This window comes from Mugil cephalus, chromosome 6 (assembly GCF_022458985.1).
Source record: "Mugil cephalus isolate CIBA_MC_2020 chromosome 6, CIBA_Mcephalus_1.1, whole genome shotgun sequence".
NCBI classification, from domain to species: domain Eukaryota; kingdom Metazoa; phylum Chordata; class Actinopteri; order Mugiliformes; family Mugilidae; genus Mugil; species Mugil cephalus.
This window is the reverse complement of record NC_061775.1, coordinates 14,787,695-14,814,842: the sequence shown is the minus strand read 5'-3', so window position 1 is coordinate 14,814,842 and position 27,148 is coordinate 14,787,695. Positions and strand designations below refer to the sequence as shown.

The 27,148-nt window shown below is 40.7% G+C and overlaps 1 protein-coding gene across 2 annotated transcripts in view; it reads left to right on the top strand.

Moving 5' to 3' along the window:
- nlgn1 (neuroligin 1) overlaps window positions 1–27,148 on the top strand; it is a 262,746-nt gene that overhangs the window by 26,757 nt on the left and 208,841 nt on the right. The gene's annotated exons all lie outside the window — the stretch shown is intronic.

Genomic DNA, 27,148 nt, shown 5'->3' with positions numbered 1-27,148 from the left:
GTAGCTCATCACAGCGTATTGTGCTCCGCCACAATAGCTACAGTTCATTAAACAAGACAGTCGTTGTCATGATAATCACAGATTGATTTGGCTGACTGGCTGAATGACTGGATGGCCGACTGATAGAGTGAATGCTGCTCTGATTGAGCTGGTGTGATTCATTCTTTCCCTCTGTCTTTATTATTCCCTTCCTTCCTTCCTCTCTGAGTCTTTTTCAGTCAATCAGCCTTGTGCGAGTGTGTGCGAGTGTGCGTGCATGCCAGCTCCTGTGTGCATTGCGCGTCCAGGGGCTCCATGTTATTCTTTAGTTTTCTATTCATTTTACAGTCAAAAGAATATCGAAGGAATGTGCCAGGAAACCGGGCAAGAAAATATGTAGACAAGGAGGTATGTATAATCTGAATGCAAACTATACAATGTCACAAGAACGAAGAAACAAAAGAAGAAGGAGGAAAAAAAAAAAGATGATTAACAGCTCACTGTACAGAAAGCAGTCATGAGATTGAGGTCTACAAATTATTCAGGTCTTGACTCAGGGCATCATCTGGTTTTTAAAATGTTATAGTTTAAATAAAATGCCGTTTATTCATCCCCTGGAATTGAATTGCAGGCCAATTTTGCAAACCTTAGCAGGGAAAGCCAAGATGTCAGAATCTGTATTCTTCTGACAAAACAACAGAACGAAAGAACGAGACCTTTTCCCACGTGGCACACTTCACAAGGTCCCTTTCATATCCTGAAAACAGCACTATACTATATTTGCCACTAACACCCTGAACCAGACGTGTCATTTGTAGACCTCGTGATGATGGAACGACGGCGAAGTGTTGTCACAGCCACATTCCCTGGTATTAATGTGAGCTCTCAATGGTTTGCACAGGTGGGGTGTGGGTGGGTGGGTAGGAGGGTGGGTAGGAGGTGGGAGGGGCGGGACCCGATACACACTTACGACGTTGTAGTGGTGTGCTGTGTTAAATAAGAGGAGCGAAGGCTGGACCTTGACTGTGTAATCTTCATTAAAAGAAAGCAGAGTTGTGTTCAGGTTGGCTCGGGCTACCGTATCAAGCACTGTTTCATCAAGATAATGCCCTCAGCCTCCTCTCTGTGTCTCTCAGCCTCTCCCTTCCTGGAGTGTTGCATAGATGTGTGTGTGTGTGTGTGTGTGTGTGTGTGTGTGTGTGTGTGTGTGTGTGTGTGTGTGTGTGTGTGTGTGTGTGTGTGTGTGTGTGTGAGAGAGTGTGTGAGTGTGTGAGAGAGTGTGGGAGAGGGAGAAAGAGAGAGCGCAATTGAGTGAGTAAGAGAGATGCTGACATTGTCCTTGATAAGGTTGGGTGTTAATGTCATTGTCTTGGCACCAACCTGCATTATCACTTATTGTATCTTCTCTCTCTTCTCACCACAGCGCTACATGTACATTCTGACCTCACTACTCTTCTTTTTTCTCTCCTCTCCTCTCTTGCATACACAAACGCACAGATGGAAAGTTAACTTAAACTGGAAGGTTATCTAACGCACATATTGTCGCATTTACTACCACCATGCAGTAAGAAAAAAAAAATTAACCTTCTTGTGAAAAGTCAACTCTCAGCTTATACATTACCACTAAATATACTTCATTAGGCAATGTTCCGTGCAGATGGTCCAATTTTCTATACGGTATCCCATACATAATTCATGTCTGCATAAATTAAATTTAAGATTAATGCACGTAGCTCACTTGGGATTTTTGTGCATAGTATGTAATGTAAACAATAATTTCACTGTGTAACCCAAATACAGGTAAAAGAAAGTTACTGATGATGTACATTTTAACGGGTATTATGCTAGTACCTACAATGCTCTACAGGTAAAAGATTTGTCTGAAAATAGAAGCTCAATGCATTTAGTACGGACAAGACAAGAAAAGGTCTGAGTGGGGAAAAAAAGCAAAAAGGCACATATTAATCAGAAAAAAATAATTAAAAAAAATGCTATTCAAAAGTATATTTATCTGAATACATACTGGATTCGATGTACAATTGGTTTATTTGAACAATGTGTTACCTAAAGTAGTAATCGTACTTCATACAAAGCAAGTAAGTGTTTGGTTTGCAGCAACCACTTTCTTATGAGTTTCTGTCTTTAGAGAAAACATCTTCAGATGTCACACGATATATATGACGCCTGTCTGCTAAGTTGATGAGGTGTAATCTGAGGAATCTTTCATACTCAGACTTTAAACTTCGCTGTTTAATTTTGATGCCAGTGACCAAAGTTAACGCAGTCAAAAATGTGTCCCGTGGGCGTGTGTCAGTGTGGCACTAGACCTTTGGGAAATGTTGAAGTATTGTGCCACAGACTTGGAACGCCTGGGAAGGGGCACTAACCATGTGCCAACGCTGGGGAAGAAAGCAAAGCTGTTCACTAAATTAAGGACTACAATAGTAAACTATAGTGCGGCTTGGACCTGTATGTGAATTGAATAACGTCTGAACCAGCTCAGGAAGATGGATATTGTCACGGGCATAATAATGATAAGCAGGAATGAAGAGTAATATAAAATGATTACAAATTATTGGATATTTCACAGTATCGATTATACAAACGAGGGAAAATATTGCCAATATTTTAGAGCCACATTTTTACCTAAATGTGTCTTGCTTAACAGTGAGATGTGTGTATCTTTTTCACGAGGCTGGATAAGAGGAAAAACCTTACAATTAAATGTGACCCAGTATAGTATATAATAAAGAAAAGTTTCACTCTGATGTGATATGTCATCAAAAAGGGAAGCTGACACTGTTGCAGATGCAAACTTTGGCGAATTTTTGCTACTTGAATTTTCATCTCCAGTCTAGGCTGTACCCACTGTCCCTGTACCACATTCATTGCGGTGTACTGTACTGTCTCACTCACTTAATTTGGGGTATGATTTAAGTCATATCCACGTCCAACATATGATCATTTAGTGCCTCTGTTGATGTCCCCCTTCTCACAGCTAACAAATTGAACAAAGGAAAACTAAGGTAGGGGGAGTTCCAGGTAGAGAGCCAGCAGTGAGTGTTAAAGGAGGGCAGGAGGTAAAGGCAGACATGGAGCGAAGCAGTGATTGTGAGAAGGACAACAGCAAAATGAGAGCAAGACACACAGAGCGAAACAATGGAGCAGCAGCGAAAGTGAGTGAGGCAGATTGTAATTGCTGCGAGACTCATCTCATTGTCCTCATAAACACTATTGTGCTGTCCTGTGCGCCGCTGGTTCAAAGGAGTCTTCTGTGGTTAAAAGCGGCGTTTTGATGTCCCTGGGAGGGAGGATGGTCATTAAGTTATGACATGCTGGGATAGTGGTTTCTGCATTGAGATCAGAGCTAGCCGCACTGTGGTTGGTCTCCATCACCCGCAGCAGCATGCATTCTCAATTCACTTCCAAAATTTAAATAACCGGATATCGGTGACCAGAGGTTCATACGCAAACGCTCAGGCTCAGCAAAACTCAACCTGAGGCATGCAAGGTAGTGGGTATTTAACGTTATGTTTGAGCTTGTTTTTGTTTTGTTTTTTGCTTGTTTTTTTTTTAGGAAATAACAAACATGGCATTTCATGATAATGATGAACAGCCTTATTTCACATTTTGAATATTTACAGTAGACTAAAAATAGATGCCACACACGCATGCATATCTTTTGAATGGTAGCTTTAAGGGGGAGAAGGAAAAAAAAGATCTTTGACATTCAAACTGTTCTGAGTTAATTTAATTAAAGCTGTGCTCAGACTACAGGAGTTTTGGCTCTGATTTATCCTCCCGTTCACCTCTCCTGACAATCGGACGATAAGTCCAGTTTGGACCTGGGTAGCGGTGTTCTGCCCAGATTATCTGCCAATATGAGAGGTTCACAGATCTGGTCTTAAACCTCGTGATCTTGATGTATATAAGTTAACTTAAAAAAAAAAGAAAAAAAAAACTGGAGTCCAGCCAGACCCGAATGGACCTGAGGGACCTAATAAATAAAATGGAAACAACACCAACACTGTAGGCAGCATGATATGCGATCACTTTATTAACCACTGTTGAAACAGTAATGTAAAAATGCCCCCGCATTAACGTCAAGTCATATAAATTAACTTAAAAATATATAGTTTATTTACTTACAATGCATCACCTGCACTACAGCAATAGATGTTGTGCATCCAAGAAGGTGACAGACTAAAGATAAATCAATAAATGTTAAGTTCTTTTAGGCATATTTTTGATGTAATTGGCCTCTGAGTGGGACGGTGGAGACCTATTACTCACAGCGATCAGGCATAACATTATGACCACCTTCCAAGTATTGTGTAGCTCTCCCTTTGTGCCTCCAAAATGGTTGTGACTCATTAGAAGATGGGCATGGGCCTTCTGAGGGTGTTCTGTGGTGTCTGGAAACAGGATATTGTCAGTGGGGACTTTAAGGTTTTATTGGTTGAGGAGAGGCATCCCACAGATACTTGATCAGTTTGGGATCTAGTGAATCTGGAGGCCAGGTCAACACCTTGTGCTGTTCTTCTTGTTTTTAGAGTTGTTCCTAAATCATGTGTGTGTGTGAATCCCGCTGGGATTATTGTTATTGGGTGGGGGTACCTGGTCTGGTCTGGTGTAGGTGGGTTGCCCATGTCAAAGCACCATCCACAACAATACCGGGTCCAAAAGAATCGCCTTCTCCTGTCAGTGGTCATAATGTTATGCTCAATGGGTGTACAAATTACCTTGCTGTTCGGTGTGAAGTTTATTTCCTATGCTTTGTGCCTGATGGCACACGGCTTCTGCGCATTGTAGAATCTACTGCTCACCCTTCAATGCTGTGATAGCACGGAAAGGAATCCCTTCAAGGTATTTCTATTTTATGTCATACCTGCCTTTACGTTAACTCCACAATGAATGAAGTATTGCGCTTTCAAAAAACCAAACACTAGGACATTTAGATGGCAAACTAGGCCATTTCCCAGTGCGTGTACACAGTTTAATATCTGAAACAGCTCTAGAAATATTTCTACACGTCGCATTATTCGAACACTTCTGTCGCCGCTCCAGAGGGGTTTAGATTAGAAGCTCCACTGTAGATGTGAATTTCGCGAAGATAGCAGCCAACTTCAGAGATGGGGAATTTTTCACAATTGCTTCCTTTCAGCTCGCTCTTTCCCTCATCCGTGTTTCTCCTGTTCTGTTGTCTCTCCTCCCATCCTTCTCGGTCTCCCTTTGTGCAGGTTGGCCTTTTCCCTTATGTCTGTCTCTATCCATCCTGACCTATCCACCTCCACCGTCTCACTTTCCTCCTGTGTCCTTTTTCTCTTGCTCGTGTCTTTTTCTCTCTCTCTCTCTCTCTCTTATTCCTCGGGCTTTGTCCTAGTTTTGTAGTCGTTGAAGGAAGATCCCATGGGAGACTGCACATACACACTCACACACACACACACACATACATATACACACACACAAACAGAGTGGAGGAAATAGAATGCAGGAATAGGCATGGCCCTTCTTGTGTTTGGGTTTCCCTTGAGGGTCTCTGTCACCTCCACTCACAACTTAACTTCTCCATTTCTTCTCATGTTAGGGTGTTCTTCTTGGGTCTGTGTCAGCATCTGTCTCAATAGATGTCTGAATTTGGGTATGTGTATATGTGTCAGGAGATTTTTTAAATCGGTCCTGTCTAACAGGTTTGGTGTCATACTGTAGCGTGGCTGACTGTCTGTGCCTGCTGCTGGACAGGTGGTGGACAGGTCATTTTCAACTCAAGCCCCAATGGACCTTGAGTTGATTCTGAACCTGAGAAATAAAAAGATGGGAAAATGCAGAAGAACAGAATTCATTCTAATGTGGTCAAATCCTCTTCCCTCGAAATGGAACTTAGTTGAGATTGCGCAAATGTGACAGAGGTGCTGTGATTTAATTTAAATTTACAAATCTACAGAACTTAAAAAACAGTATAAAAATCACATTATCTAGCTTGCAAAGATAATAATACTTTAGTATGATACAGTTTGATGATGTATTCATTAATTAAATCTGGCCTTAATTAGAAACTGGTAATTGATTCAAATGAAAGAAAAAATATCAGATTGTTTTTCTTCATTTATTTATTTGAAACATTTCAATCTATCATCTGTCATCCATCGTCTTGTTCCTAAGTTTCTAACCTGAGGTTCTTCCCTCGAGTGAATAAAAAATAATTAAATATGTTGTTATGTTTATATAAAAATGAATAAATACATCATTCAAATGGCTTAGCAGCTCAGAGAAGTGTGCTGATTACTTGTGAGATTGTCTGGCTTCCCATGGTAAAGATAATTCAGGATGCATGTTGTCTCATCCTTGCGCTTCAAGTCTGCACAAAAAATCCTCAGGTGCGTCTTCAGTTCGAGCATCACAGTCAACAAAACCCTCCATTCTCAGAGAAAATGCTTGCCTGCATTACATCTGACACCTGGGAAGTGTGAAAGTAACACTAGTCTTTATTTATTTTTACTATTTTTGTAGTTGGTTAATAAGGATTATCGAGAGTAGATTATCGAGGCGTTTAAGAAAGGCAACTGGACATTTTACCACTCTTCTTATATTCAAAGAGACTGGTGAGGAGTTGAGGTTTAAATAGGAACATCTGTGGGTGTAGCCCATCAGACTTGTTTCTGTGAAGAAACTGGCAACTGTTTGTCCCTGTCCCTTTTCCCTATGCAAAACATCTTCTCAAAAAAACTCTACAAGTCCAGTTGCCTTACTTAAACGCTTTTTGGCTAATCTGTAAATTGCATTTATTTGATGTTGGTCTAACTGGCGATGATTGTGATTAACATGCACAGATTTTCACATGCATATTTTGTACTAGCAAAGAATAGTGAGCATACTGGGCAGTCCGTTTCTCCAACCTCTAGTCAAAATGTGCAAATGTATGTACGAGTTATTTGTGGAATCCACAATGACCTTTAGTCTAGACTTTGCAACGCTAAGGCATTTCACAGCTAAGGCTGGGAACAGCCTTAACTCCGTGCTGGACACACACGGTGGATGAGTGTGTGGAAGTACCGATGTATTAGATTACCACATTTTCTATAGCACCCACATGAAGCTCAGTTTTACTGTCATCTACTGAACAATCACAGTTTAATCACAACCAATTTATTCCAAGACACAGTACTTCAGAGTACTCCATGGGGAAAAAACAGAAACAAATCAGCAGGTCCAAGGCAAGCTCAGTTATGATTTGCTAATTAATAGAAATAGTATATTGGCAGAATAGCCTTGCGCTGCTAAGAGCCGACTGAAAGATATTATTACAGGAAAAAAAATGCCAATTTACTTGCTCTGAAAGTTGATAACAGTCTTGTGTGGGCTCTCGTGGGCTCAGCGTATCACTTCCAAACAACATTCCCTTTTGCAAAGCCTTGCCCTTAAGTCTTGAATTTAGGATTATGAAAGATTATCTACATTGCAACAGCACTAGTATTAAATCATGTATCAGTAGAGCGTCAAGCTCTTGGTAAATCGGAGACACAAATAGGCACGTGTCACATCAGTCCTTTAAGCTAAATTCAGATACGCAGTTGGTTGCATTTAAATGTTAACTGTGCTCATTTCTATCACAGTAACAGACATGGTAGTCTACGTTACGCCCATAGTAGTCAATATTCTGCCCTTTCCCTGTGAGGTTGCAGTTTTTGATTTACTCTCTTTAAATTTTTGTCTGCTTTTTAATAGGCTTTCAGACTTTATTAACCTCCTGAGATCCCGAGCATTTGTTTGGAAGGCATCTTAATTTCTTCAGGATAGGGTTAAAGTTAAGATAAATTAAGATTAAGAGTAGATATTTGGGCTTAGTAAGACCTAAGAAGTACAAAAAATAAATTGAACTGGAAGTATTTGGATATAGGGATTAGTTCAGTGTATATTACAATTTAAGTGACTTTAAGTGTCAATGTTTATTTTAATGTAAAATCAGAATTAGAAATGATGAAATCCCAATGTCCTCAAACAAGTCCTTTTGAATTTGTTAAAGTTGTATGTCATATCACACTAGAAAAGTTAATAAGCATACAAGTGTATTGACCCTTTGCTACCAGAATATGGCAGACAAAAGTGTCCACGTATGAGGACGCCGGGTCTCAGGAGGTTAATGTATAAATAATGGCCATAAGGCACTGTGTTTACACGATAGGGACGTGTTTCATGTTTTATCAGGTTTAGCTAAAATACGCTCAACACCAATCAAAAAGACATAGAGATATGTTAAAGTCTGATGTGTTTAAACAGGTTTTATAACCACCATCTCTGAAACCTCAAAGAAAAGTTAGAAGATGGCTGATATGATGTAAGCTGTATAGTCCCGTTTTAGAGTTCATTACCACTGTTCTTGGCTGCCCAAGTGTTAAGTGAAATATCACAGATGATGAATATTCTGTATTTTTCACATTTGATTTTAATGCATTTCTTTTTTTGTCATCACCAACATGTGAGTACATTTTTACATAATCTTAGTTCCAAGCAGCAAAGGTCAGCGCAGTATGAATAAATAGAGCGGCTTTAAAGTTAAAGGAGTGCAGTCAGAATTAAACCGTCACTCCGCTTAAATCATTCATTAAATGGTGCGGTTCGGCGGTTGCTGAATAATAGCCTCGTTTGTTGCTTGGTCGGGGTAAATGGCCAAGAAAGAGGAGCGCATGACCTTGACTAGTTGTTTTTAACAGTTTTTCAGCCTTTTGTTTTTCTAAATAGTTGCACACACACACACACACACACACACACACACACACACACACACACACACACACACACGTCTGTCAAACGGCACACACAAACCCATACAGTACATGCAAGCTGCCGCGCTCAAGGTGACAGCATTGATAGCTGCTCATACATATTCATGTCACTTGCATTACAATAAATAAATAAGCAGCTTAATTTTTTTCCGCCTCTTGAATATTAAACGAAGGGCGTTTGAACCTTCGGCTCAGCGCCAAGGTAAGCCATTGTAGTCGCACGAAGAGGCAGGGGGTGCCAATGTCATAACATTACCCCCATTTTAAAGATCGATCCCACAGCGGATCAATTTGGTTTTTCCTCCCTTGTCTTTAGCACGTCATCATTACAGCTGAAGTGGGGACACATTTTTGTCTCATGCATATTTCAGATATTGTTAACAAACGACGCTAGCTTTTTCGCCTTGTTTCCATTCCACTCCCAAGTTATTATTTATGGGGGCCCTTTCCGGAGCGGGCATACGAATGTGTAACGGATAAAGCCATTTCCTTCAGGGATGATGGAGTGGCAGCTGTAATGTCAGTGCAAGCCTTAGCGCACGCACGCCAGGAAAAAAGGGAATTAACTGGAATGAAATGTAATGAACTAGAGCGCATTGTTACCGTTGCGCCACAGTTTTGTTCTGATCATTATAATTGGCCAGTGGTGTCTGTTTGTTGCAGCCTGACTCAACAGTGTACTATAAATAAGGCGAACCTTTGGAGTAAACAAGAGATCAGTGAGGGTTTTCCTTCACCATTTAATCAGAGATATGTAGAAGAGAAAGGCTTATCGCAAGGCAGGTAACGCATTAGTAACAATAAGTTGAAAATTATGAGTACTTCATTCGTTGTCCTGTTTCTTTTTCATTATGTAATGTTGACAGTTTTCCACAACAATCTGAACAGGTATTCATAGTGAGATATTTTTATTAGTCTGTGGAGACGTTTGATATTTATTAGTGATATCAGTGATTACAGCTTGTGAAGTGTCAAAAACCTGAAAATAAATCATGTAAGAAAACCTACACAAGGCCCTATAATGAACAATGCAGTTCCATTTCTGGGGAATTTTAATTGTAACGCTGTTAATCGATACCACGCTTATAATATACTGTAAATATGATTTATTGTCACATATAATATTTGTACTGTAGTAAGCAATTAGCGGCGAGCAACTTAAAATAAGATGCAAAGTAGCAGCCATTGCACACAAAACTGAATTATGAGGCAAGTGAATATTTTGCTGAACATTCTTCTTTATAGCAGTTAATTATTTAGCCAGCTACCCTGCACGTTAATGAGTTAGCTTTTGGGGTTTGTCGAGCTCATGCGGAAGCAAGATTTGCATCACCTCAGAAGCACTGAAGTGGATTCTGTGCTGGGAAAAGATCTGAAACGGCTGCAGATGTTCTTAGATCTTACGTGGTAGGGAGACCAAAAGAGCTAACAGGTTAGTGCGTATACTCAGGATGAACCCCAAGAAAGCATGCTGCAACCAACGCGGACGTGAAATGGTGCAATCAGGGGGAAAGAAATCCACTGCTATACATTTAGCCTAGAATTCCTATTCCTTCTTTTCACCCTCTAAACAGTCTTTGCTTAGCATTTATGATTGCGTTAGAATATCATGCAAACGTATGCTGAGGTCCAGAGAAAGTGCATGCCTAAGAGCTATTCTATAGCTATTTTGTGGTCTAGCTTATTTAAAGAAACAGTAAGCCATTCCAAGTTGGTGTGGTATTCTGTGTTTGTCCTGGGGACAGAGTCCAGGGAACTATGAAATCCGCTGTTGGGGGCTGCCAAGTCTCTTTAATTATGCTGTGATGTTAAATTAGGTATGGAGGAATAGAGCAGGTTGCACACTGTAGCACTGGCCTCACGCCCAGGTTCATTGTACCCATAGATACATAGGGCTTGCCACTGCTCTCCAGTCCTTTACAGGGCTTGTTGGCAGAGTAAAGTCTAAACTTAGCATGTCACAGTGTCGTGACAGGGGAAAAAAAAAAATCTGTCAGAACTGACATTTGTGTTCCAAAGCTGGCATTATTACATGTTAACAAAGTTAAATCCATAGTGACAAGATATAAATATTTCTGGCTTCACCATATCCCTCTTCATCCGGTCTAATGGGTTCTGCTTAGGCTCAGACAGCCACCAGACTGACAGATGTGCATGTGTGTGTTCATACATATGTAGAAGTGCAAACGTGCTCGTTTCCGTGCGCATCCACGCTCGAGTGTGCGTGTGTTTTGCAAACTAAATGGGTGCGGAGATGCTGGGCCAGATGGTGCGTTGGATGCTCCACACAGAAGCCAAGGTGTCACCTTAGCTTGATAATGAGACAGGGGCGGGGGGTTGGGGGGGGCGCTAGCTGCTGTGGATGGTTAAAGCAATTCAAAAGAGTGGGTGATTTGTTGATGCATACCTGGTTCGGCTTTACAATCCGCTGCAGTGGCAAGTGTATACATCCTGGAGGGTTCCACAGAGGCTTTTTTTGGGTGGGGGAGTCGCGGTCTTAGAAATGAATCTGTAATTATACTGTATTCCTAAGCATGAGTGAACTTCTGTGTCTCATGTCTGTGATGTATATACAGTAAAGCTGTCTCATATAGGCAAACGGTTCAGCTTGAGTGCACATGAATGAGCTGTAATGCTGTCAAAAAGTCCTTCATTAGTGTCACTGCCATATAAATAAGCCTTTAGAAAACAGATTAGTTTCGCTGGGCGGCATCCACTCCGTCAAATCACACGTCTTGTCACATCTCTCTCTCTGATTATCTTGTTTATTTAATTTTAAGATTTAAAAAATGTTTTATTTTGGAACCCGTGCGTGTCTGCCAAACCCTCCTTGGGTCCCCTTCCCCGCGCTCGCTGCTTGCTGTTTACTCACACTTGAGCAGATGAAAAGTCATTAGCTCTATCCCAAATTGCTACCTAGTGCCTCATCAGTAATATTTATGTGCTGCACTAACAAATACAGAAGAATGACAGAACAGCTTATTGCCACGATGAGAAGTAATTAGATGTAATTTGCTGTTGCACTACTACATAAATCACTTAAATGCCTGCAGTTATACCCACTGCAAAGGTGGTCCGCAATGGCCCGGCCTTGGCATTAATCAATCTCTCTTTTTCTGTCTCCGTTGCTCTCTGTCTTTTTTTTCTCTTCAGAATCAGTTTTAATGCACTTTATCATGTTGGTGCCTCAGCAGCATTATGGAACTGTCTTATGAGATGAGAAACCTGATCAGGTTTCCAATTTTGAGCGGTTGATACAAACTTACATGCATGAGATCTGAACAACTCCTTCGTTGCCGAAGACGAAAATACCCGCAGGCCGTACTGATAATATAGCTTATACCACTCAATTTGCATCAGTGCACAACACGAGACCACTTAAATAGAAAACTCATCAAGCGTGTTGACTGACACCGAATCACTCCAGTATGGTCTGCAGGGATGCCACTGCAGTTTATGTCTGAGGTGTTCTCTGTTGCTCATTCATATTTTTCTGTTTCCTCGGAACATGTTTGCTTGTGCAATTTGCTAATTATCCACGTGTCGGAGAACAAAGCTAAAGGGTTAGATCAGATGAACCCACAGCATGCTCTCTAATTTAATTCACATCACAGGATTAGTAAACCTGGAAGAGACTGTCTGAGCTGGAACTATGTCAAGAACTGTATACGGATTTGGTATTTAAACTTAAATGTGTACCACCCACCTAAACCAGACCAGGCACCCCAGTTTTAGCCCTTTGTGTGTTGTATTTGCCTGCTCCTCCAGAGAATTCGACATCATTATGTATGCTGCTCGGCTTTAAGATTTAATTTTGCACCAAATGAGCGGACAGGAAAGACTAAAAGGAGGACAGGGTGGAAGTAGCCGAGGGTTGACGATCACACAGGGATGGATATGTTTGCTAATTTTATGTGCGTTTGAGTCGTCACAAACTGTGAACGCTTCACTGGCCGTATCTCCCCAACCGCAGCAGATTTTCTTCTTCCTCTTTGTGGCGATAGTGGTGGCAGTGGCACGGTAGCATTTGTGGAAATATAGTCATTATGGTATAGAATGCAAGTCAATGGCTGTAATTGGAGCCTTAAACATAGCGACGCACAAATATCTCATTGTGTATCACATAAAGATGCTGAAAGACATCTGTCGACAAAGACATGCTGTGCATCATTTAACCATTGACCCCGCCCCCTTCAGATCTAGCCTAGCATACACACACACACACACACAAATACCTGCCATGATAAATAGGACCAATGTGCTCAAAGAGGATGCGTTCAATATTCGTCACCGCAAATACACAATAAGACCAAACTGATTTGCTTAAAATGCTGTATTGGACATCAGATCTAAATCCCAAGGCCACCTGTGTGCGTGTCTGTGTGTCAGCACACAGGAGACACCAATAGACACCTCAGCAGCTTTAGATACACAGCAGATGTCAATAACTCATCACTTCTTTCATTAAGTGTATTGGCAGCCTGTCAAATAGGCTGTGTGTGAGCGTTTGTGTGTGTGTGTGCTGCTGCATGTGTCCTCTGTTCCTGCTCGTCCAGTGACTGTGCGACTTTGTTGTTTTTGTTTTTTTCCCTCATTCAAGGCCCATTTAACCATTAAGCGTCCTCTGTGTGCGTGCACGTGTGTGTGTGTGTGTGTGTGTGTGAAGCCCACACAGATGGAGACGCAACACAAAGGAGTGCGTGTGCGGTGTGAATGGGTTCACGCTGACAGGTAAAAGCAAAGGTGATGGATAATGCTTGGTAGCATAGAGGGGACTGACGTGGGCGGAGGAGATGATGTATTAAGAGAGCATCGGTAAACACGTTAAGTCCACTGAGGGACCGGGGGTGGAGGCTGAACAGAAGCTAGCAACCATGAACAAGAGATCAACTGTGAGGTAGGGGCGAATAATGAATTAGCCCTGGTGGCTGACTGTCCAAACGAAGGCTCTTTTGTTGCGTGACCTGTGGTGGCAAGCGGATTATTTAGCCCAGCCAAACTGAAAACATAGGAATGATGCAGAAATTATGCAAAACTGTGAGTGGCATCAGCGAAGAACGCGTTTAAAGTGTGTGAATGTACAGTGTATGTAATTAAAAAATATCCTTAGACCATATTTAACTACAGCTGTGTTGTGCAGTATGAAAAAAAAATATCTCTCACCTCATTAAATCTTTGCACTGATGCCACGCATGGTCCTGACACACCTGCACACATGGCTTAGTTGAACGATCCCTTACATTACATGTTTAAATGATACATTTAAACCAGTTGTCCTTGTTAGTGGACACTTTAGTCAAAGCAAAGGGCCTACAAAAGTGGACGAGGAACAAAACCCCATCAAATTCTATGGTTAAACATTCTTAATTTTTGCTTATTTACATTTCTAGTTTGTTATGTCTGACAAATCAACAAATTTTATCAATTGGAACGAGCCAGAGTGTCAGTAATTAGCAAGTACCCGTTTGAGGACGTTGGGACTTATATTTTGTCACAAATTGGTGACTTTATTATAATATAAATAATGAAATAATCCCAGTGTCCACATATGACATTGTTTTCTTCAAAAACTGCTACTTCCTGTCGAAAGACGATGCTTAGTTTTAATACTTCTTAGGTCCTACTGATCCAAAATACCTTGGAGAAATTAAAAATGCACACTAAACTTCTCAGGAGGTTAAATATATATCTTTTTTTAATTTTCTTTAAATACACATTAGCATGAATCCAACATATTTTAGTAAAGGTATAAGGGGTAGCTTAAAATCGAATGCAAAATTATAATAATAATGTATATTTATAAATAGCACTAGGCCGAGTTTAGCATAGAACACATATAGTAGGTACTTAATGTCTCCATCAGTTTGGGGGTCCTTAGCCTGAAAAACGTTGAAGACTCCTGTTATATATCATAGCTTTCTTTGCGGCATTAGCATTTTTTTCTTTTTTTTTTTTAGCACAGGGTACTTGTTGTAGTCTGAAAATACTCATTACATCATGATCTGACTATGAGCAAATGGGCAGGTTAGCCGTGATTGGCTCAACTGTTTCAGAGCTATGAGGAAGTAATGTGACAGCCTGAGAGTGTATTTATTAATTACCCAACATCTATCTAGCCCATGTCTGCACTTAGTGCTGCTGCACATACATGAACTTAATTAGCTTAAGCCCTTCAGGACACCCACGGAGTCTGCGTAACAGAGCATCCACTGCTTTGCACAACGTTTCTGAGCATCCACGATTTAAATAAAGGTCGGACTGTAGCTTCACAACGTGCATTGGGCATAGAAAACAAAACAAACATGCACACATATCAAAGTCAGCCCACGAGGGATAAAAATCTTTTTTTTTTTTTTTTTTTGTGCTTTGTAGTGTTATTTTTTAAAGTCATTTTATCTTTTCTCACTTATTTGTATTTTTTTTCCCGAGTACTGACAAGGTCCCTGTCGCGCAGCACCAGTGTAACATCACCAAGGGCCCAAACTCAGACGCCCAGGTCAGTGCACAAAGTCTGCAGCTCGTAATCCAAACACAAGGCAAGTTTTCTGTCACTGATGACAAGCTGACACTTCCTAAGAGCCTCAAGGTTTTTTTCTCTGACGCGGCATAGCAAAGGAACAGCCGCAGATGGACAGGCTGTCGTCTGCAACTCCCGACCTGTCATCGTGTACAGAAATAAGAAAAGGAGGATGGATGTTGTTGATTAGATAACAGGAAAGAGGTAAAGAGAGGACGGCATGCTCGGTGAAAAAGGGCGGCGCGGAAGTAATGTGAAGTCAGTTTGGTAAACGTTCATAAGCGTACTCCGTGGTAGCACGTACCCAAATCAAGGACAAAATACATTTCACCTGCTTGTTTGGCTCACAAATCGTGCTTCGGCCCAGAGCCTTCTTCGGAGCATTACAGCTATACATCGTTATTTTACTGTAGAAAGTTAATGCATAAATAAGGGTCATTGAGCATCACAGCCTGATGAAATGTTTTAGATGCATACAATACTATGCTACCAAAATGGACTTCACGGTGGCTTCCTTTTAAGATATAAATTAAATTAAATTTAAATTACAGGCTGTCTGTTACATTAAACTGTGATTGTGACTACCATGACTGTGACTGGTATATGATGCAACCAGATATTCCTACATACCTGAGTGTATCCATCAGCTGTGCATTAACTCTGCCCTTGTATACGTAGCTCTACGTTGGAACACGTAGGCGTACCTTTTTTTTTTTTTTTTTTTTTTTACCAGCACCATGTTTTAAATGGATACATGTCTACATACAAATACAGGATATCTTGCTCTACACCAGGCTGGGAAAAAACATCCCAACTTCAGCGTCGGTCATTGGCAAGCACACAAAACGTCACGCGATTTACTGCGTGCATATTAAATGCATATTTCCTCTCCTTCCAATGTCAGATATTTTATTTAGTAAATATATCAAGGAGGTGTGGAGACGCACGCTTTTATTCAAACGGTCCCTGATATTATTGCAGTGCACAAAAGCACACACCAATGCCTGAGAGCCCTCTGAGCTCAGTGCTTATTTACCAGCTGAGTTTTTTTTTTTTTTTTATGCGAGTGTTTTTGTAGCTAGACAGTCATTTAAACTTTGTAATGAAAGTCATTGCGCTGCTCTGGAGGGAGAGCAGACCGATTCCCTATTCGCACCTCTTTTGTGTTTATGTGCTCACCGCCTATCCCGCGCGCCCCCTCTTTATACTTTTCCCCAATGTTCCTCTAGACTTAAGTGTTTCCACCAGTTAATGTAGCAAATCAAGAATTGCACATAAACTGAGGAATGGGAAAAGGTGAAGCAGATGGAGGCGGACGGCAGGGAGGAAGACAGCCACCAACCTATGATGTTTTCTTCCAATCTGTGAGGCATTTAAATATTTCTAGCATTTAATAAGAATAATTTACTTCTTCCTCTCCTCATAGTGTGTGCCACGGTTGATTTTTATATAGAAAACTTTGTCATGCTCTGAAATGGAGTGGAGCCAGGGAATAAGACCACATATCCATGGTAAGGCCAGCTTATATCGAAGTGCATTTTTCCACCTGTCCATGTCCAACGCAGACGTCCGCGTGCAGTCCCAAATTTCTGAGACACAACTGGACAAGCACTGAGGAACCAGCTTGTTCTGAAGAGAGGTTGTGTGAAGAGATTCATTGTGCCAGCGCAAGGACACACAGGTGCTGTTAAAACTCCTGGCAAGGCGACTGCTCCAGAAGAGTCTCCAGAAACTATTTATTGTGGGCCGCCCTGTAACAAGCTGCCATATTTCAGTTTTTCGGACAGCGTACCTAAAAAGTGCAGCGTCACAGACGTGTGAACCATAGTCTTTCTTTGGAGTCGTTGGGCCGTTTTCAAGCACAAATTCACACTTCAGCTAGAAACACACTCATAGCCTTGCTTCTCATATGTCGGTGGTTGAAAGATTAAAGTAGGAACCAAAATTACAAAATGTCTTAGCTAGGTCTTTATCCAACTCAAGCCTTTAAGAGCAACTTCAGAGTTCTTTAGCATTGATGATATGCATGTGGAACTCTGATGGATGATATCTTTCTACACACTCAATTTACTCCCCCTGCAATGAAAATAACACCTTAAAAGGTGTTCTGCTAGGCTAGATGTGGTGACTATGAAGGCCGTAGCAAATGATTCACATAATTTTCCCACTCATAAAGTCACTTAGCACGTCCTTATGAAAGCACGTTGAACTGTCAAGTATCTACACTCATGCAGCCACTGCCATCCGTTGGTGTCAGGATAGTACTTGTTTGAAATTAAAGTTGGTGCATTAACGGCTGAAAGGAGGTCACGGAAGGGCAACACACATGCAGGCGAATCAGGATGCAAAGAGTGTGTGGTTAAATCACTGCACTGTCTAAACAAAAAAAAAACAAAAAAAAGCAGCAACATCAATGGCGGGGGGTGCAACAGCTCACATTAAGAGTTCTTCCGCGTTTCTGTGTTTAACAGAAGGTGCGATGTAGACAAGCTGAAGGAGGCTCGGAGAAGGTGGGAAAATGAGACGGGGGGAATGAGTGGGGGAAAAAAAAGAGACAGACAAGAGACATGAGAGGAAATGCATACCCCTCAGCACAGCTGGGCTCGCTGTCATGTCTGCCTGTCACATGGGATCTGGCTAGAAATACTAGTTCTCTCTCTCTGTCTCCTCCAAACAGAAAAATAGGCCACGTCCTGTTCAACACGGCCACGGCATGGCACTCTTTCACAGAACAACATACTACCCTATATAGGATATGATGGTTGCTTCAAAGAGCATTATTCAGTGTGTACGGATGACAACAGAAAAGCACCTGTTGGAAGCTCATGTATTTTAACACAGCTGTCATTACATATGGAATGTGCAGCTTGCGTGATCCTTTAATGGACATTCGAGCTGTGATATCTTGCTGAAAAGTGTGTTGTGTGTCGTATGTTTAGCCATCTCTTAGCTACCCATGAACCATATTTGGTAATGCAAATGTTTTCCCTTAAGGCAGTTTCTTTAAGCTTCACATTCTCTCTTTATTTTTTTGATTATTTGTAGTTGTAAGGTGTAGGTTAGTTTTTTTTTTTGGTAATCACTTCCTGTGATGTCACAGCCTGTTAAAGTCACTTCTTGTTTAGTCACTTCCTGTTTCACCATTTTACCTGGCTCTGAGGAGGTGTTGTGCGTGCCTCTGAAGAAACCTGCAGCCACCTGCTTTGAAACTCCATAGACGCAATGCCGTGAGTTCATCGATTTGATTGTGTATTAATTGTTTATCAGCTAAATAGTATATTCTTCGTGTTAATGAAGAAGTGTCACAGCAAATGCTTGAACTTGCTACGGCTCTGCCTTCACTGCAAATGGTTTAACTTAGCGTTTAGTCAGAGGTTCCATGCGTCCTCCACGAGAACACAAAACATATATCAGAAAAATTCTAACTTTCTGCTCCTGGTTTGTGCCGAGAAGGATCAAATCTAAGGTGATGTTCAGCTGAAACATCTTGCTTTCACTAGCCTGGAATATGCTCTGGCAAAGATCAAATTCATCGAGTCCGGCCAGTCAAACAGTTTGGATGGACTTAATGCGGTGACGGACAAAAGAGTAACAGTGACATAGTCGTACATGTCATCAGAGCACCGTCCAGTTGAAACATAAAAATGGCTCTGATTGGTTGTAGGACTATCCAGTTGCGTGCAAAGGGTATTTTTCTCCTCTCTGTTTCAGTTAATGTGCCCCATAATGCCGTCACGGCACAATGCCAGACTCATGTCCTTATATAAATTGACTCTGGCAACATCAACCAGACAAAACAATCAGCACTTTGAAGCGGTTTGTATATTTTTATAACTAAGGCATTTTGAGGGGAGCAACGAGACTTTCTGGATTTTTCTCCTGCCACTAACCGGTTTGCTGGTTAGTTTTTTTTTTTTTTTCAAGAGCTAAATCATTCATAAATGGTAGCAGTAATGGCTCTGAATAATAAAAAAGGGCATGAACTGAAAAGTCTTCAGTCTAACTATGGCATCCGTTTCAATACTGTGACCTCAGAGGAGTTCTCAAGACTGAGAATGAGAGAGAGAGAGAGAGACAGAGAGAGGCTCCTCACATGGATGTGAAGGATATCATTACCTGAAATCCATACAGCTGATATCAGCATATCAAAGCCCATCACCTGGCTGAAGCCTTGTCTGAGCTTTCCAAAGGGAATGTCATACATGAAAGAGACAGTATTTGAAGAGTTAAGGTGGAACTGCGCCGAAATGCCACTTCCTTTTTTACCCCCCCTCTCTTTTCAAATTGTCATTCGAGTGGGTATAGGCTTCTTGACTCCTGGAGAGTTGAGCCTTGAAGTGATAAAATGATGCCGTGACCCTGAATTCACACTCAGAAATCTGGAGATGTGATTCCTGCGCTGCCGTCCATTGATTGCGTAGAATTCGGATGGTCCTCTTATTATTTCCCTCGTCACTTTTTCCCCATTTGATGTCAAACTTAAATAAGTACAGAGGCTTGTACAGTATGTGATGCATGTGAGGCTGTAATGCGTCATGTGGATGTGGACGTAGCCTGGAAGAAAGAATTAACAAATAAGCAATTAATGAGTGAGAAAAAAGAAAAGATTAAAAAAAGACATGATAATGCCTGATCATTGGAGTGCACATGGTGATAATGATAATATTCATGATCACAGTTAGTGTTTCGTCCACGTGATATGAAAGTGGTAAATAATACAACTTGAGTTTAATATTCAGTGATGTCGCATTAAAATAACATCAGTAAGTAGTGATGGCGTATGTGGTGTGTAACTAGGATGGTTCAAGTAAACTTTTTCCATGGATACCATCATCTGCTCAACATTCACTTTACTGTATTTCACTCAAGCATACTGTACACGGCGGAAAAGGAACGCAAAACAAAACCTTAACACAATAACTTCAACTAAGATCATTGCGTGAGATATTATAGAGAATTTTGTGGAATTGAAGCTATTTTTGAACATTGAAACACTGAGCATCCCATTTCTTCTTATTTAAATCAAATTTATTAACATAAAAAATATATATATTTTAGGTTAATAATGGACAATTACTGTACTTTAATGTTTTATGAAGAGGCTGCTTCCAGCTCAACTAGAGTAATGATAAAAAAAAAAATTAAAAAAAAAGAAAAAAAATCACACAGCACTGAATAATTATTGCCAGGGCGCTCGCTCTGTTGGGAATAACGGATTAATGCGTCATATGTTGTTGCGTGTGCATTCGTGTGCTTGGAAAAAAAAATAAATTAAAAAAAAAAAACTAAACGTTAGGAGGGAATGATGATTAACGACAGAGCAGACCTTGAGGAGGACAGGCAGCCCTGGGACTGGTGATGGGAGATGGAGAGATGGCAGGAGGGACAGAGTGGGGAGGTGGACAGGGGGCCACGGAACCTCTCAGTCTAGTAAATGACTGTCGAACGCTGACACTTACAATAGCAGCCATTTCCTCATCGTATTATTTATTTTCCTTCAGTTCATTGATTGATTATACATTGCGTTTAATGCCACAGTCACTGATCAGGAGGCAGGCTGCTCTTTCTCCGTGCTCCTCTACAACAGCGCAGTTTTCTTTAATAGATTTCTTTGCACCTGGGCTGTCCAACCCTTTTTTTGTGTCTGTAACCTCTTAATTTATGATTCTGTTATTTCACTCCGTTATTTCACTAGTGCCACTAGGGTTTATTGATGATACCGTAGAAGACGGCACGGAAGCAGACGGATTAATTCTTAAGCGCACAGGGAAATACTTTCGGCTCAGGCTCTGATAAATGAAGTGGGGTTTGCTGGATGCAGCTTCACGGTACAGACGGACACTGACCCAAAACGCACTGAGAAAGCAATTCAGGTGTTTTTTAAATGGTCAAGTAGTGGCGTACCTTGCAGAGTGAGCCACTCGATCAGAACCAAAATCAAGCGTGCGTTTAACTTGCTGGGGACAAAACTAACGGCAGGAAGGAAGGAAGGAAGAAAGGAAGGAAGGAGGAAATTCATTATTTACGAATGCAGCATCTGTTTCAGATTTCAGGCAGTCAATGCCTGCAAATGATTCTTGATGAAGTATTAGATATGACATTTTGATTCCTGATAAGGTTAATTTAGTCTGGTTATATTTGAGCCGCTGAAGATAGGGGACTGAATAGAGCTGGTTTCTGTTGCTAAAAGCTTAACAACACTTTTGTTCAGTCTGTTAAATTAAAGCTAAGTACTTTGTACTGGTGCTTTGAGCCCAATTTAAAAGTGCAAGTTAAAATAATAACGACATTTTTTTCTGGAAATGTATTAGTTCATTCCCCTAAAGGTACTTTTTCTTTTCTTTTCTTTTTTTTTTTTAACAGTGCTTTATATCTTTTATATATTTAAGTATTTGAAAGTGAATTATCTAAACTTGGAGGTCAGTTTGCCTTTTCACATTCCAGTCACACAAGAGTCATTTTAATTAATGTATTCATTGTAGCAGTCAAGGTCTAGGACATTAAATATTTAAAGTGTGCGTTAGTTAATCCATATGTCTCTAATCATATCAATCTACTGTACCATGCGTCTGGTAGGATGTATAAGAACTATAATAAGATGGAACTTATTAATGATTAAACATTGATAAACAGTCATCAATAATGCATAAACTCTGCTCTTTCCTGCTGCCACATGCACATTTAAACACTTACCCAGCATATATTAGGCTACCTTCAATATAAATAGACTTAACAAAACAAACGTGGACCGTTGTTTTCTTAAAGCAGTGATTCCTAAGAAGTGACGTGGGATCAGACCAGTGCGGCGCAAGAGCTGCTTCAGACTGTACCATTCTTTAATCCATTTGTTCCAGGCACTCGTATGATGACTCAAGTCAGCAGCGGTAAAGACTCCTCTTCACTGTCATCCACAGGGATAACACCATGGCTAAAGCAGGGGCACCCTGAGAGGACGTTGCCTTCTGCTGCGCACGCTATACACACACACACAGTCCTGTTTGTATAGTCCCCTTTCATAGTCTCTGGAGGTCCACGCTTGAGGAAACCACCCTCCTGTGAAAGCTCTTTGTTGGGGGCAACACAGCCTCGGGGCGTGAACGAAGTCTGGTCGTGGTTATGTGTGGATTCGTACTTGAATATCTCTAGTTCGTGTGTTTGCGTTGGTCTGGCTTTGTGTTTGCCGACTTGGATTTGTATGTGTGTAAAGAATAAGGAAGGGAGCTGGAGAAGTGTGGCCGCATGAGGAAGTTAGCCTGACAGGTCGTGGATCGGATGCGTTGACCCAAGATTGATTTAGGATTCCTGCATTTCCTGTGTTGCAACTAAAGCGCCAAATTAACATGTTATGAATCAACTTAAATGCTAATAATCTATAGTTTTAAACGTTGCTGTTCATACTGCAGCTCATTTTAACTCAGTCCATCCTGCTGTAATAAATAGTAAATGTGGATTAATGTGCAGCTTGTTATTAGACAATTTATCCCCACTGTGGGATAAAGTAAAGGATGATCTTATGCTATCTTAAACAGAACAACAATAACTGTGTGTTTTCACCACTACTATCACTACTATGGTGGAAAAACAAGGATCTTACTGTGCAATCTGCAACGGACAGATAGCTTTGTTAAAATCATATGAAAAATAATATTTCTTCTCGTCCAAAGAATGTTGGCTATATTTATTACATGTGATGGCACAGAGGTTGTCTGGGCAACCAAGGTAACAGCTGTATTGTGGTACAATAACAAATTATATCTGTTCTCTCTCTGCCTTCTATGATTGAGTAAATATTTGGCTATTAGCTATTAGTCAGAATCTAGTCCCTTGTGTTGCCATGTGGTTAAAAATATTGTACTGTCAGACTGTGAAATGTGAACCTTAATTCAAATGTGCTGGTTTTGGAACTTGGATTTACTTTGTAAGACTGAACTAAATTCAGATTTAATGTGATGTCTGCGATGGCAGAATTTTGCCTTCTCAGAGTTATGGAATGAGAGGTTGTTTTTGTTAAAGAGCCAATGAAACCACAATTCACTTATCTGAATTTGATTTATGTAAGGCCGAACCATAATACGATTTATTTATTTTTTATTTTTTTCTGGTCACAGTGAGGTCAACAACCTACAGTATTTTAAAGAAAAACCTAACAATGTCACATTGAACAGGACTCGGTGACAGTGGGGAGGATAAGCACCTTTCGAACAAGAAAATAAAAAAAACAAAACCAGACTTGTGGTGGACACGTGGAGTTAGAAAGTTAGAAACAATAAGTCCAGAGCCGGTTGATGTTGCCTGAGATAACTGAGATAAGACACATGTAGTCCAAATGTCATTGTGACTGAAAAAACTCCTCCTCTGATAACACTCTCAGAACTCTATTAAAAAGACAGATAAACCAGTCAATTATCCTTTTATTTGTCTGTCTCTTTATTTTTTTATTTGGACCAGTAGCTTCCAAGTCTCTCAGACAGCTGTACCCGTGCTATGATGGTTAATCAAGACAGTGTTGCTCGGCAGGCGTCTCTGAAATGGGGACTCTTGAATGTGAATGTCTACGGACCCTACGTGTATATGCATCTGTCGGTGCATGTTGTCTTTAATGCGGCTGCAGACTCAGGTAATTAGCCACATCTCACTCTGTGATTTCTCAGTCAAGAGTCAATTAACCCTGTGGTTGCTCCTGTGGCACAAAGGAATATTTGTTAATGTGTGCGGGAGGCTGTGCGTGTGTGTAATGGGAAAGTGTAGGTTGTGTGCTGAGATATTTGACAAGTATTAATTACTTCAGGGCTTGTCAGAAATGTGGGACATAAAAAAGAGAAGCAGATGATATAAAAAATGTATAAAATACACGTTTCCAAACCCAATCACTGGTCTGAATCATGCTGAATTTAGGAAGACCAAGGAATACACAGCGGTTTTAATTGTTATCTCTGGCCTCTCCTGTGCAAGATCCACTCTGTGCTTTGTAAAGAATGTAGCTGTTCTGATGCAGAAGACCAGGGGTCTTGTGGAAGGGGAGCTGAGCTTTTTTTGTCAGCCACTGTGCAGTCACTGAATAATATGAGGTGGCATTTCTTGGAGAATAATTAGAACAAGGTTCAGTGAGTGGCAATGAGTATGTGTGTTTACACAAAGTATGTAGACCCCTGTGTGGCCCACGTCACTGTGACGTCACGTCGTTAGCTGGAGGCAAAACAGAGGGAAGCGAACACTGTCACTTTCAACCACGAAAATGTCGTCTTGTTGTATTTTGGGGGGACAAAAGTTTTATCACACACCAGCCACTGCCAGTGGTTGACAACTTTGGTTTGGCTTTGGTGATTAAAGGAAAGGATTGGTATAGGACAATTTCCAACAACGTGCACACTTCATATCAGACAAGATTAAAATGTAATGCATCGTCGGTTTCAGCCTGGATAACGTTATGGGTTTGACTAAATTGTGACTGAAATTATTTAGGGGATTCTTATTATATGTTAATGCTAATGCTAACGCAACGTGTTTCATGGGGAAGCTGAAGTTGCTTTGCCACGTTACCCTCCACAGTGGTTCCACTTTCTTCTGGTAATGTCCATGTTGGAGAGGCTTCACTTCATAACGACAGACCAGACTTTGTCCCCTCTGTGTCCTCCTTTGGGCAAGTCATCCATCCATAGGGGTTGGTGGATGTAGTCCCATCAGTCAGTCAACTTTTTAAAATAAGTCATAGTCTCAGGGAGTGAATGAATTAGTATATTTTCTAAAATATGCGTTTTCCTTGTCCATTCTTGCCAAAACAGTCCATTGAAATATACTAACCAGCAATTGCAGGCTATAGTGTTTGAGATATATTGCATCCAGTTAAGCCCCGCCCCTCTAAAACCATCACATTGTTTAAAAAACTGTGAAGGGTTCTGTAGGCAGGAGACCTGTGTCTGACTTGTCAAGTAGGCTACAGGCATCAAGAGATAGTAAACAAGCGGATCTGACAACTGACCGACCGAAAGTGTCAACTCATTATTGTCAAACTGCAAACTGAAACGGTAAAAATAATGATATTTTATATTAGAAACTTGTATATTGTATTGTTTTAACATTGATACTTGTCATGTTTTTGCCTCACCTATAAAATCGATATTTGAACTCTGCAGCTGCCTAGTTTTATATGTTGCATTAGTTTTCTGCTGCATTTGTTGGAAGTGCTGAAGGTGCCGAGATGAACTGTTTCTGTCAGTTTTGGTATATTCAAGACAAGTTCGCAGGGATTTGTCAGATTTTGTCAGTGTTATACTCAGCAGCACCAGACTGTGACTATTTCCCAGAACCAATGTGTAGCATTGAAGGTGTAGATGATAATAAAACTCAGATGCAAACTTTCTACTGATTCTTTGTATCACAATTTTGCTAGTTTATTTATCACAGACATATTGGTTCTTCTTTTGACTTTGCTTACACGTGGATACTGTACAAGCGTCAATCTATAAACTGTAACTTTAATGTTTTTGAAAATGTACAAAAATCACACATAACATTATGACCACCTACATTTGAGTGATGTAGTGTTACAAATGTATTTAATTTATGCTGAAACCTCTTGGTTTAGGGTATACAGTATAACTAATTTGAATATACAGCAGTAAATTCCAGATTTCATATCTAGGCAGGTTGGACTGGCTCTTTTACTTGTAACTACACCATTAACATGATTTATAAAACTTGGAGTTAAATTCTTTGTTGTTTTAATTCCAATCAGTTATCTAGTATCATTGTCACCAAATTAATTTTTCATCCTCCCTGCAAAATTAAAAAGTTTTCTCTTTCCCATTAAATATACTGCGCAGGTCACCCTGCCCCCAGCGACTGCTAACCTTCATTTTAATTTTCTCTTTCAAGGGTTTTTTGACCTTGACAAAACAAACTGTGGGGGATCACTAGTCTCCCGGATTTATCTCACTTAATTTTATGGTCTAATTATTTTTAGGATTTTATATTGCTCCAAATCCTGAATTCCACCCAACCAGTAGCTTTGGGCCAACGTTACAGGAACTGATGTTGAAGAAAAACCTACTGTCAGTAGAAACCCTGGAGGTGATATCTATTCCAGGCCTTCATTTGTTTCTTCCAGTTCCTCTACCACCTGTGGTGGTCCTCCCAGGGCCCCTTCTTGACTTGACGGCTGTCAGCCTGGCTTCATTGCAGCTCTAGGTGTTGGTAATGAGCAGCTTCAAACCTCATTGCCCCCTCATTACAGTCAGGGCCTGCTAGAATTGCTGCTTCTTCCATTCACTCAAAGATGTCACTATCAAAGAGTGCTGGCTCACGGCTGGTTGCAGGTAGACTTCTAAAGGCCTGATCTGTGCATGTGTGTGTTGCATATCTTCCATCTTTTTCATTATTCTCAACTTAACCATATTCTTTGTGCTAGACAGGAAAGACGAGATTGACAGGATTCAATTGCAACTGAAAAATGCACATCTTCTACCACAAGCATCTCAAATACACAAAACATATAACATGCAACGTCACTTTTGTGCTTAACCCTTAAACATAGGATTTAGCTGAAAGCTAGCATCTCTGTGAGATGTGTGCTGTAGTAGCTTCTCAGAATAGCATTCTGGCAAGCACTCATTGAAGATAATGTAGGTACAGCCATTTGCAGGAAAGAATCTAGTTTATCCTAGAGTGTGTTTTGTTCATCCACTTCAGGGTTGAGTAAAGCACACAAAGAACAACTAGTCCAAAGGTGGTGCAACAGGCTTTCCTGGCTGTCTGGTTGTGTTTCATCTGATACAGAGAATGAAAAAAATACTTTACCGATTGTGCATGATTGACCAATATCACACTGTTATGCTGTTTGGACAATGTCTGTAGGTACATTGTTATACGG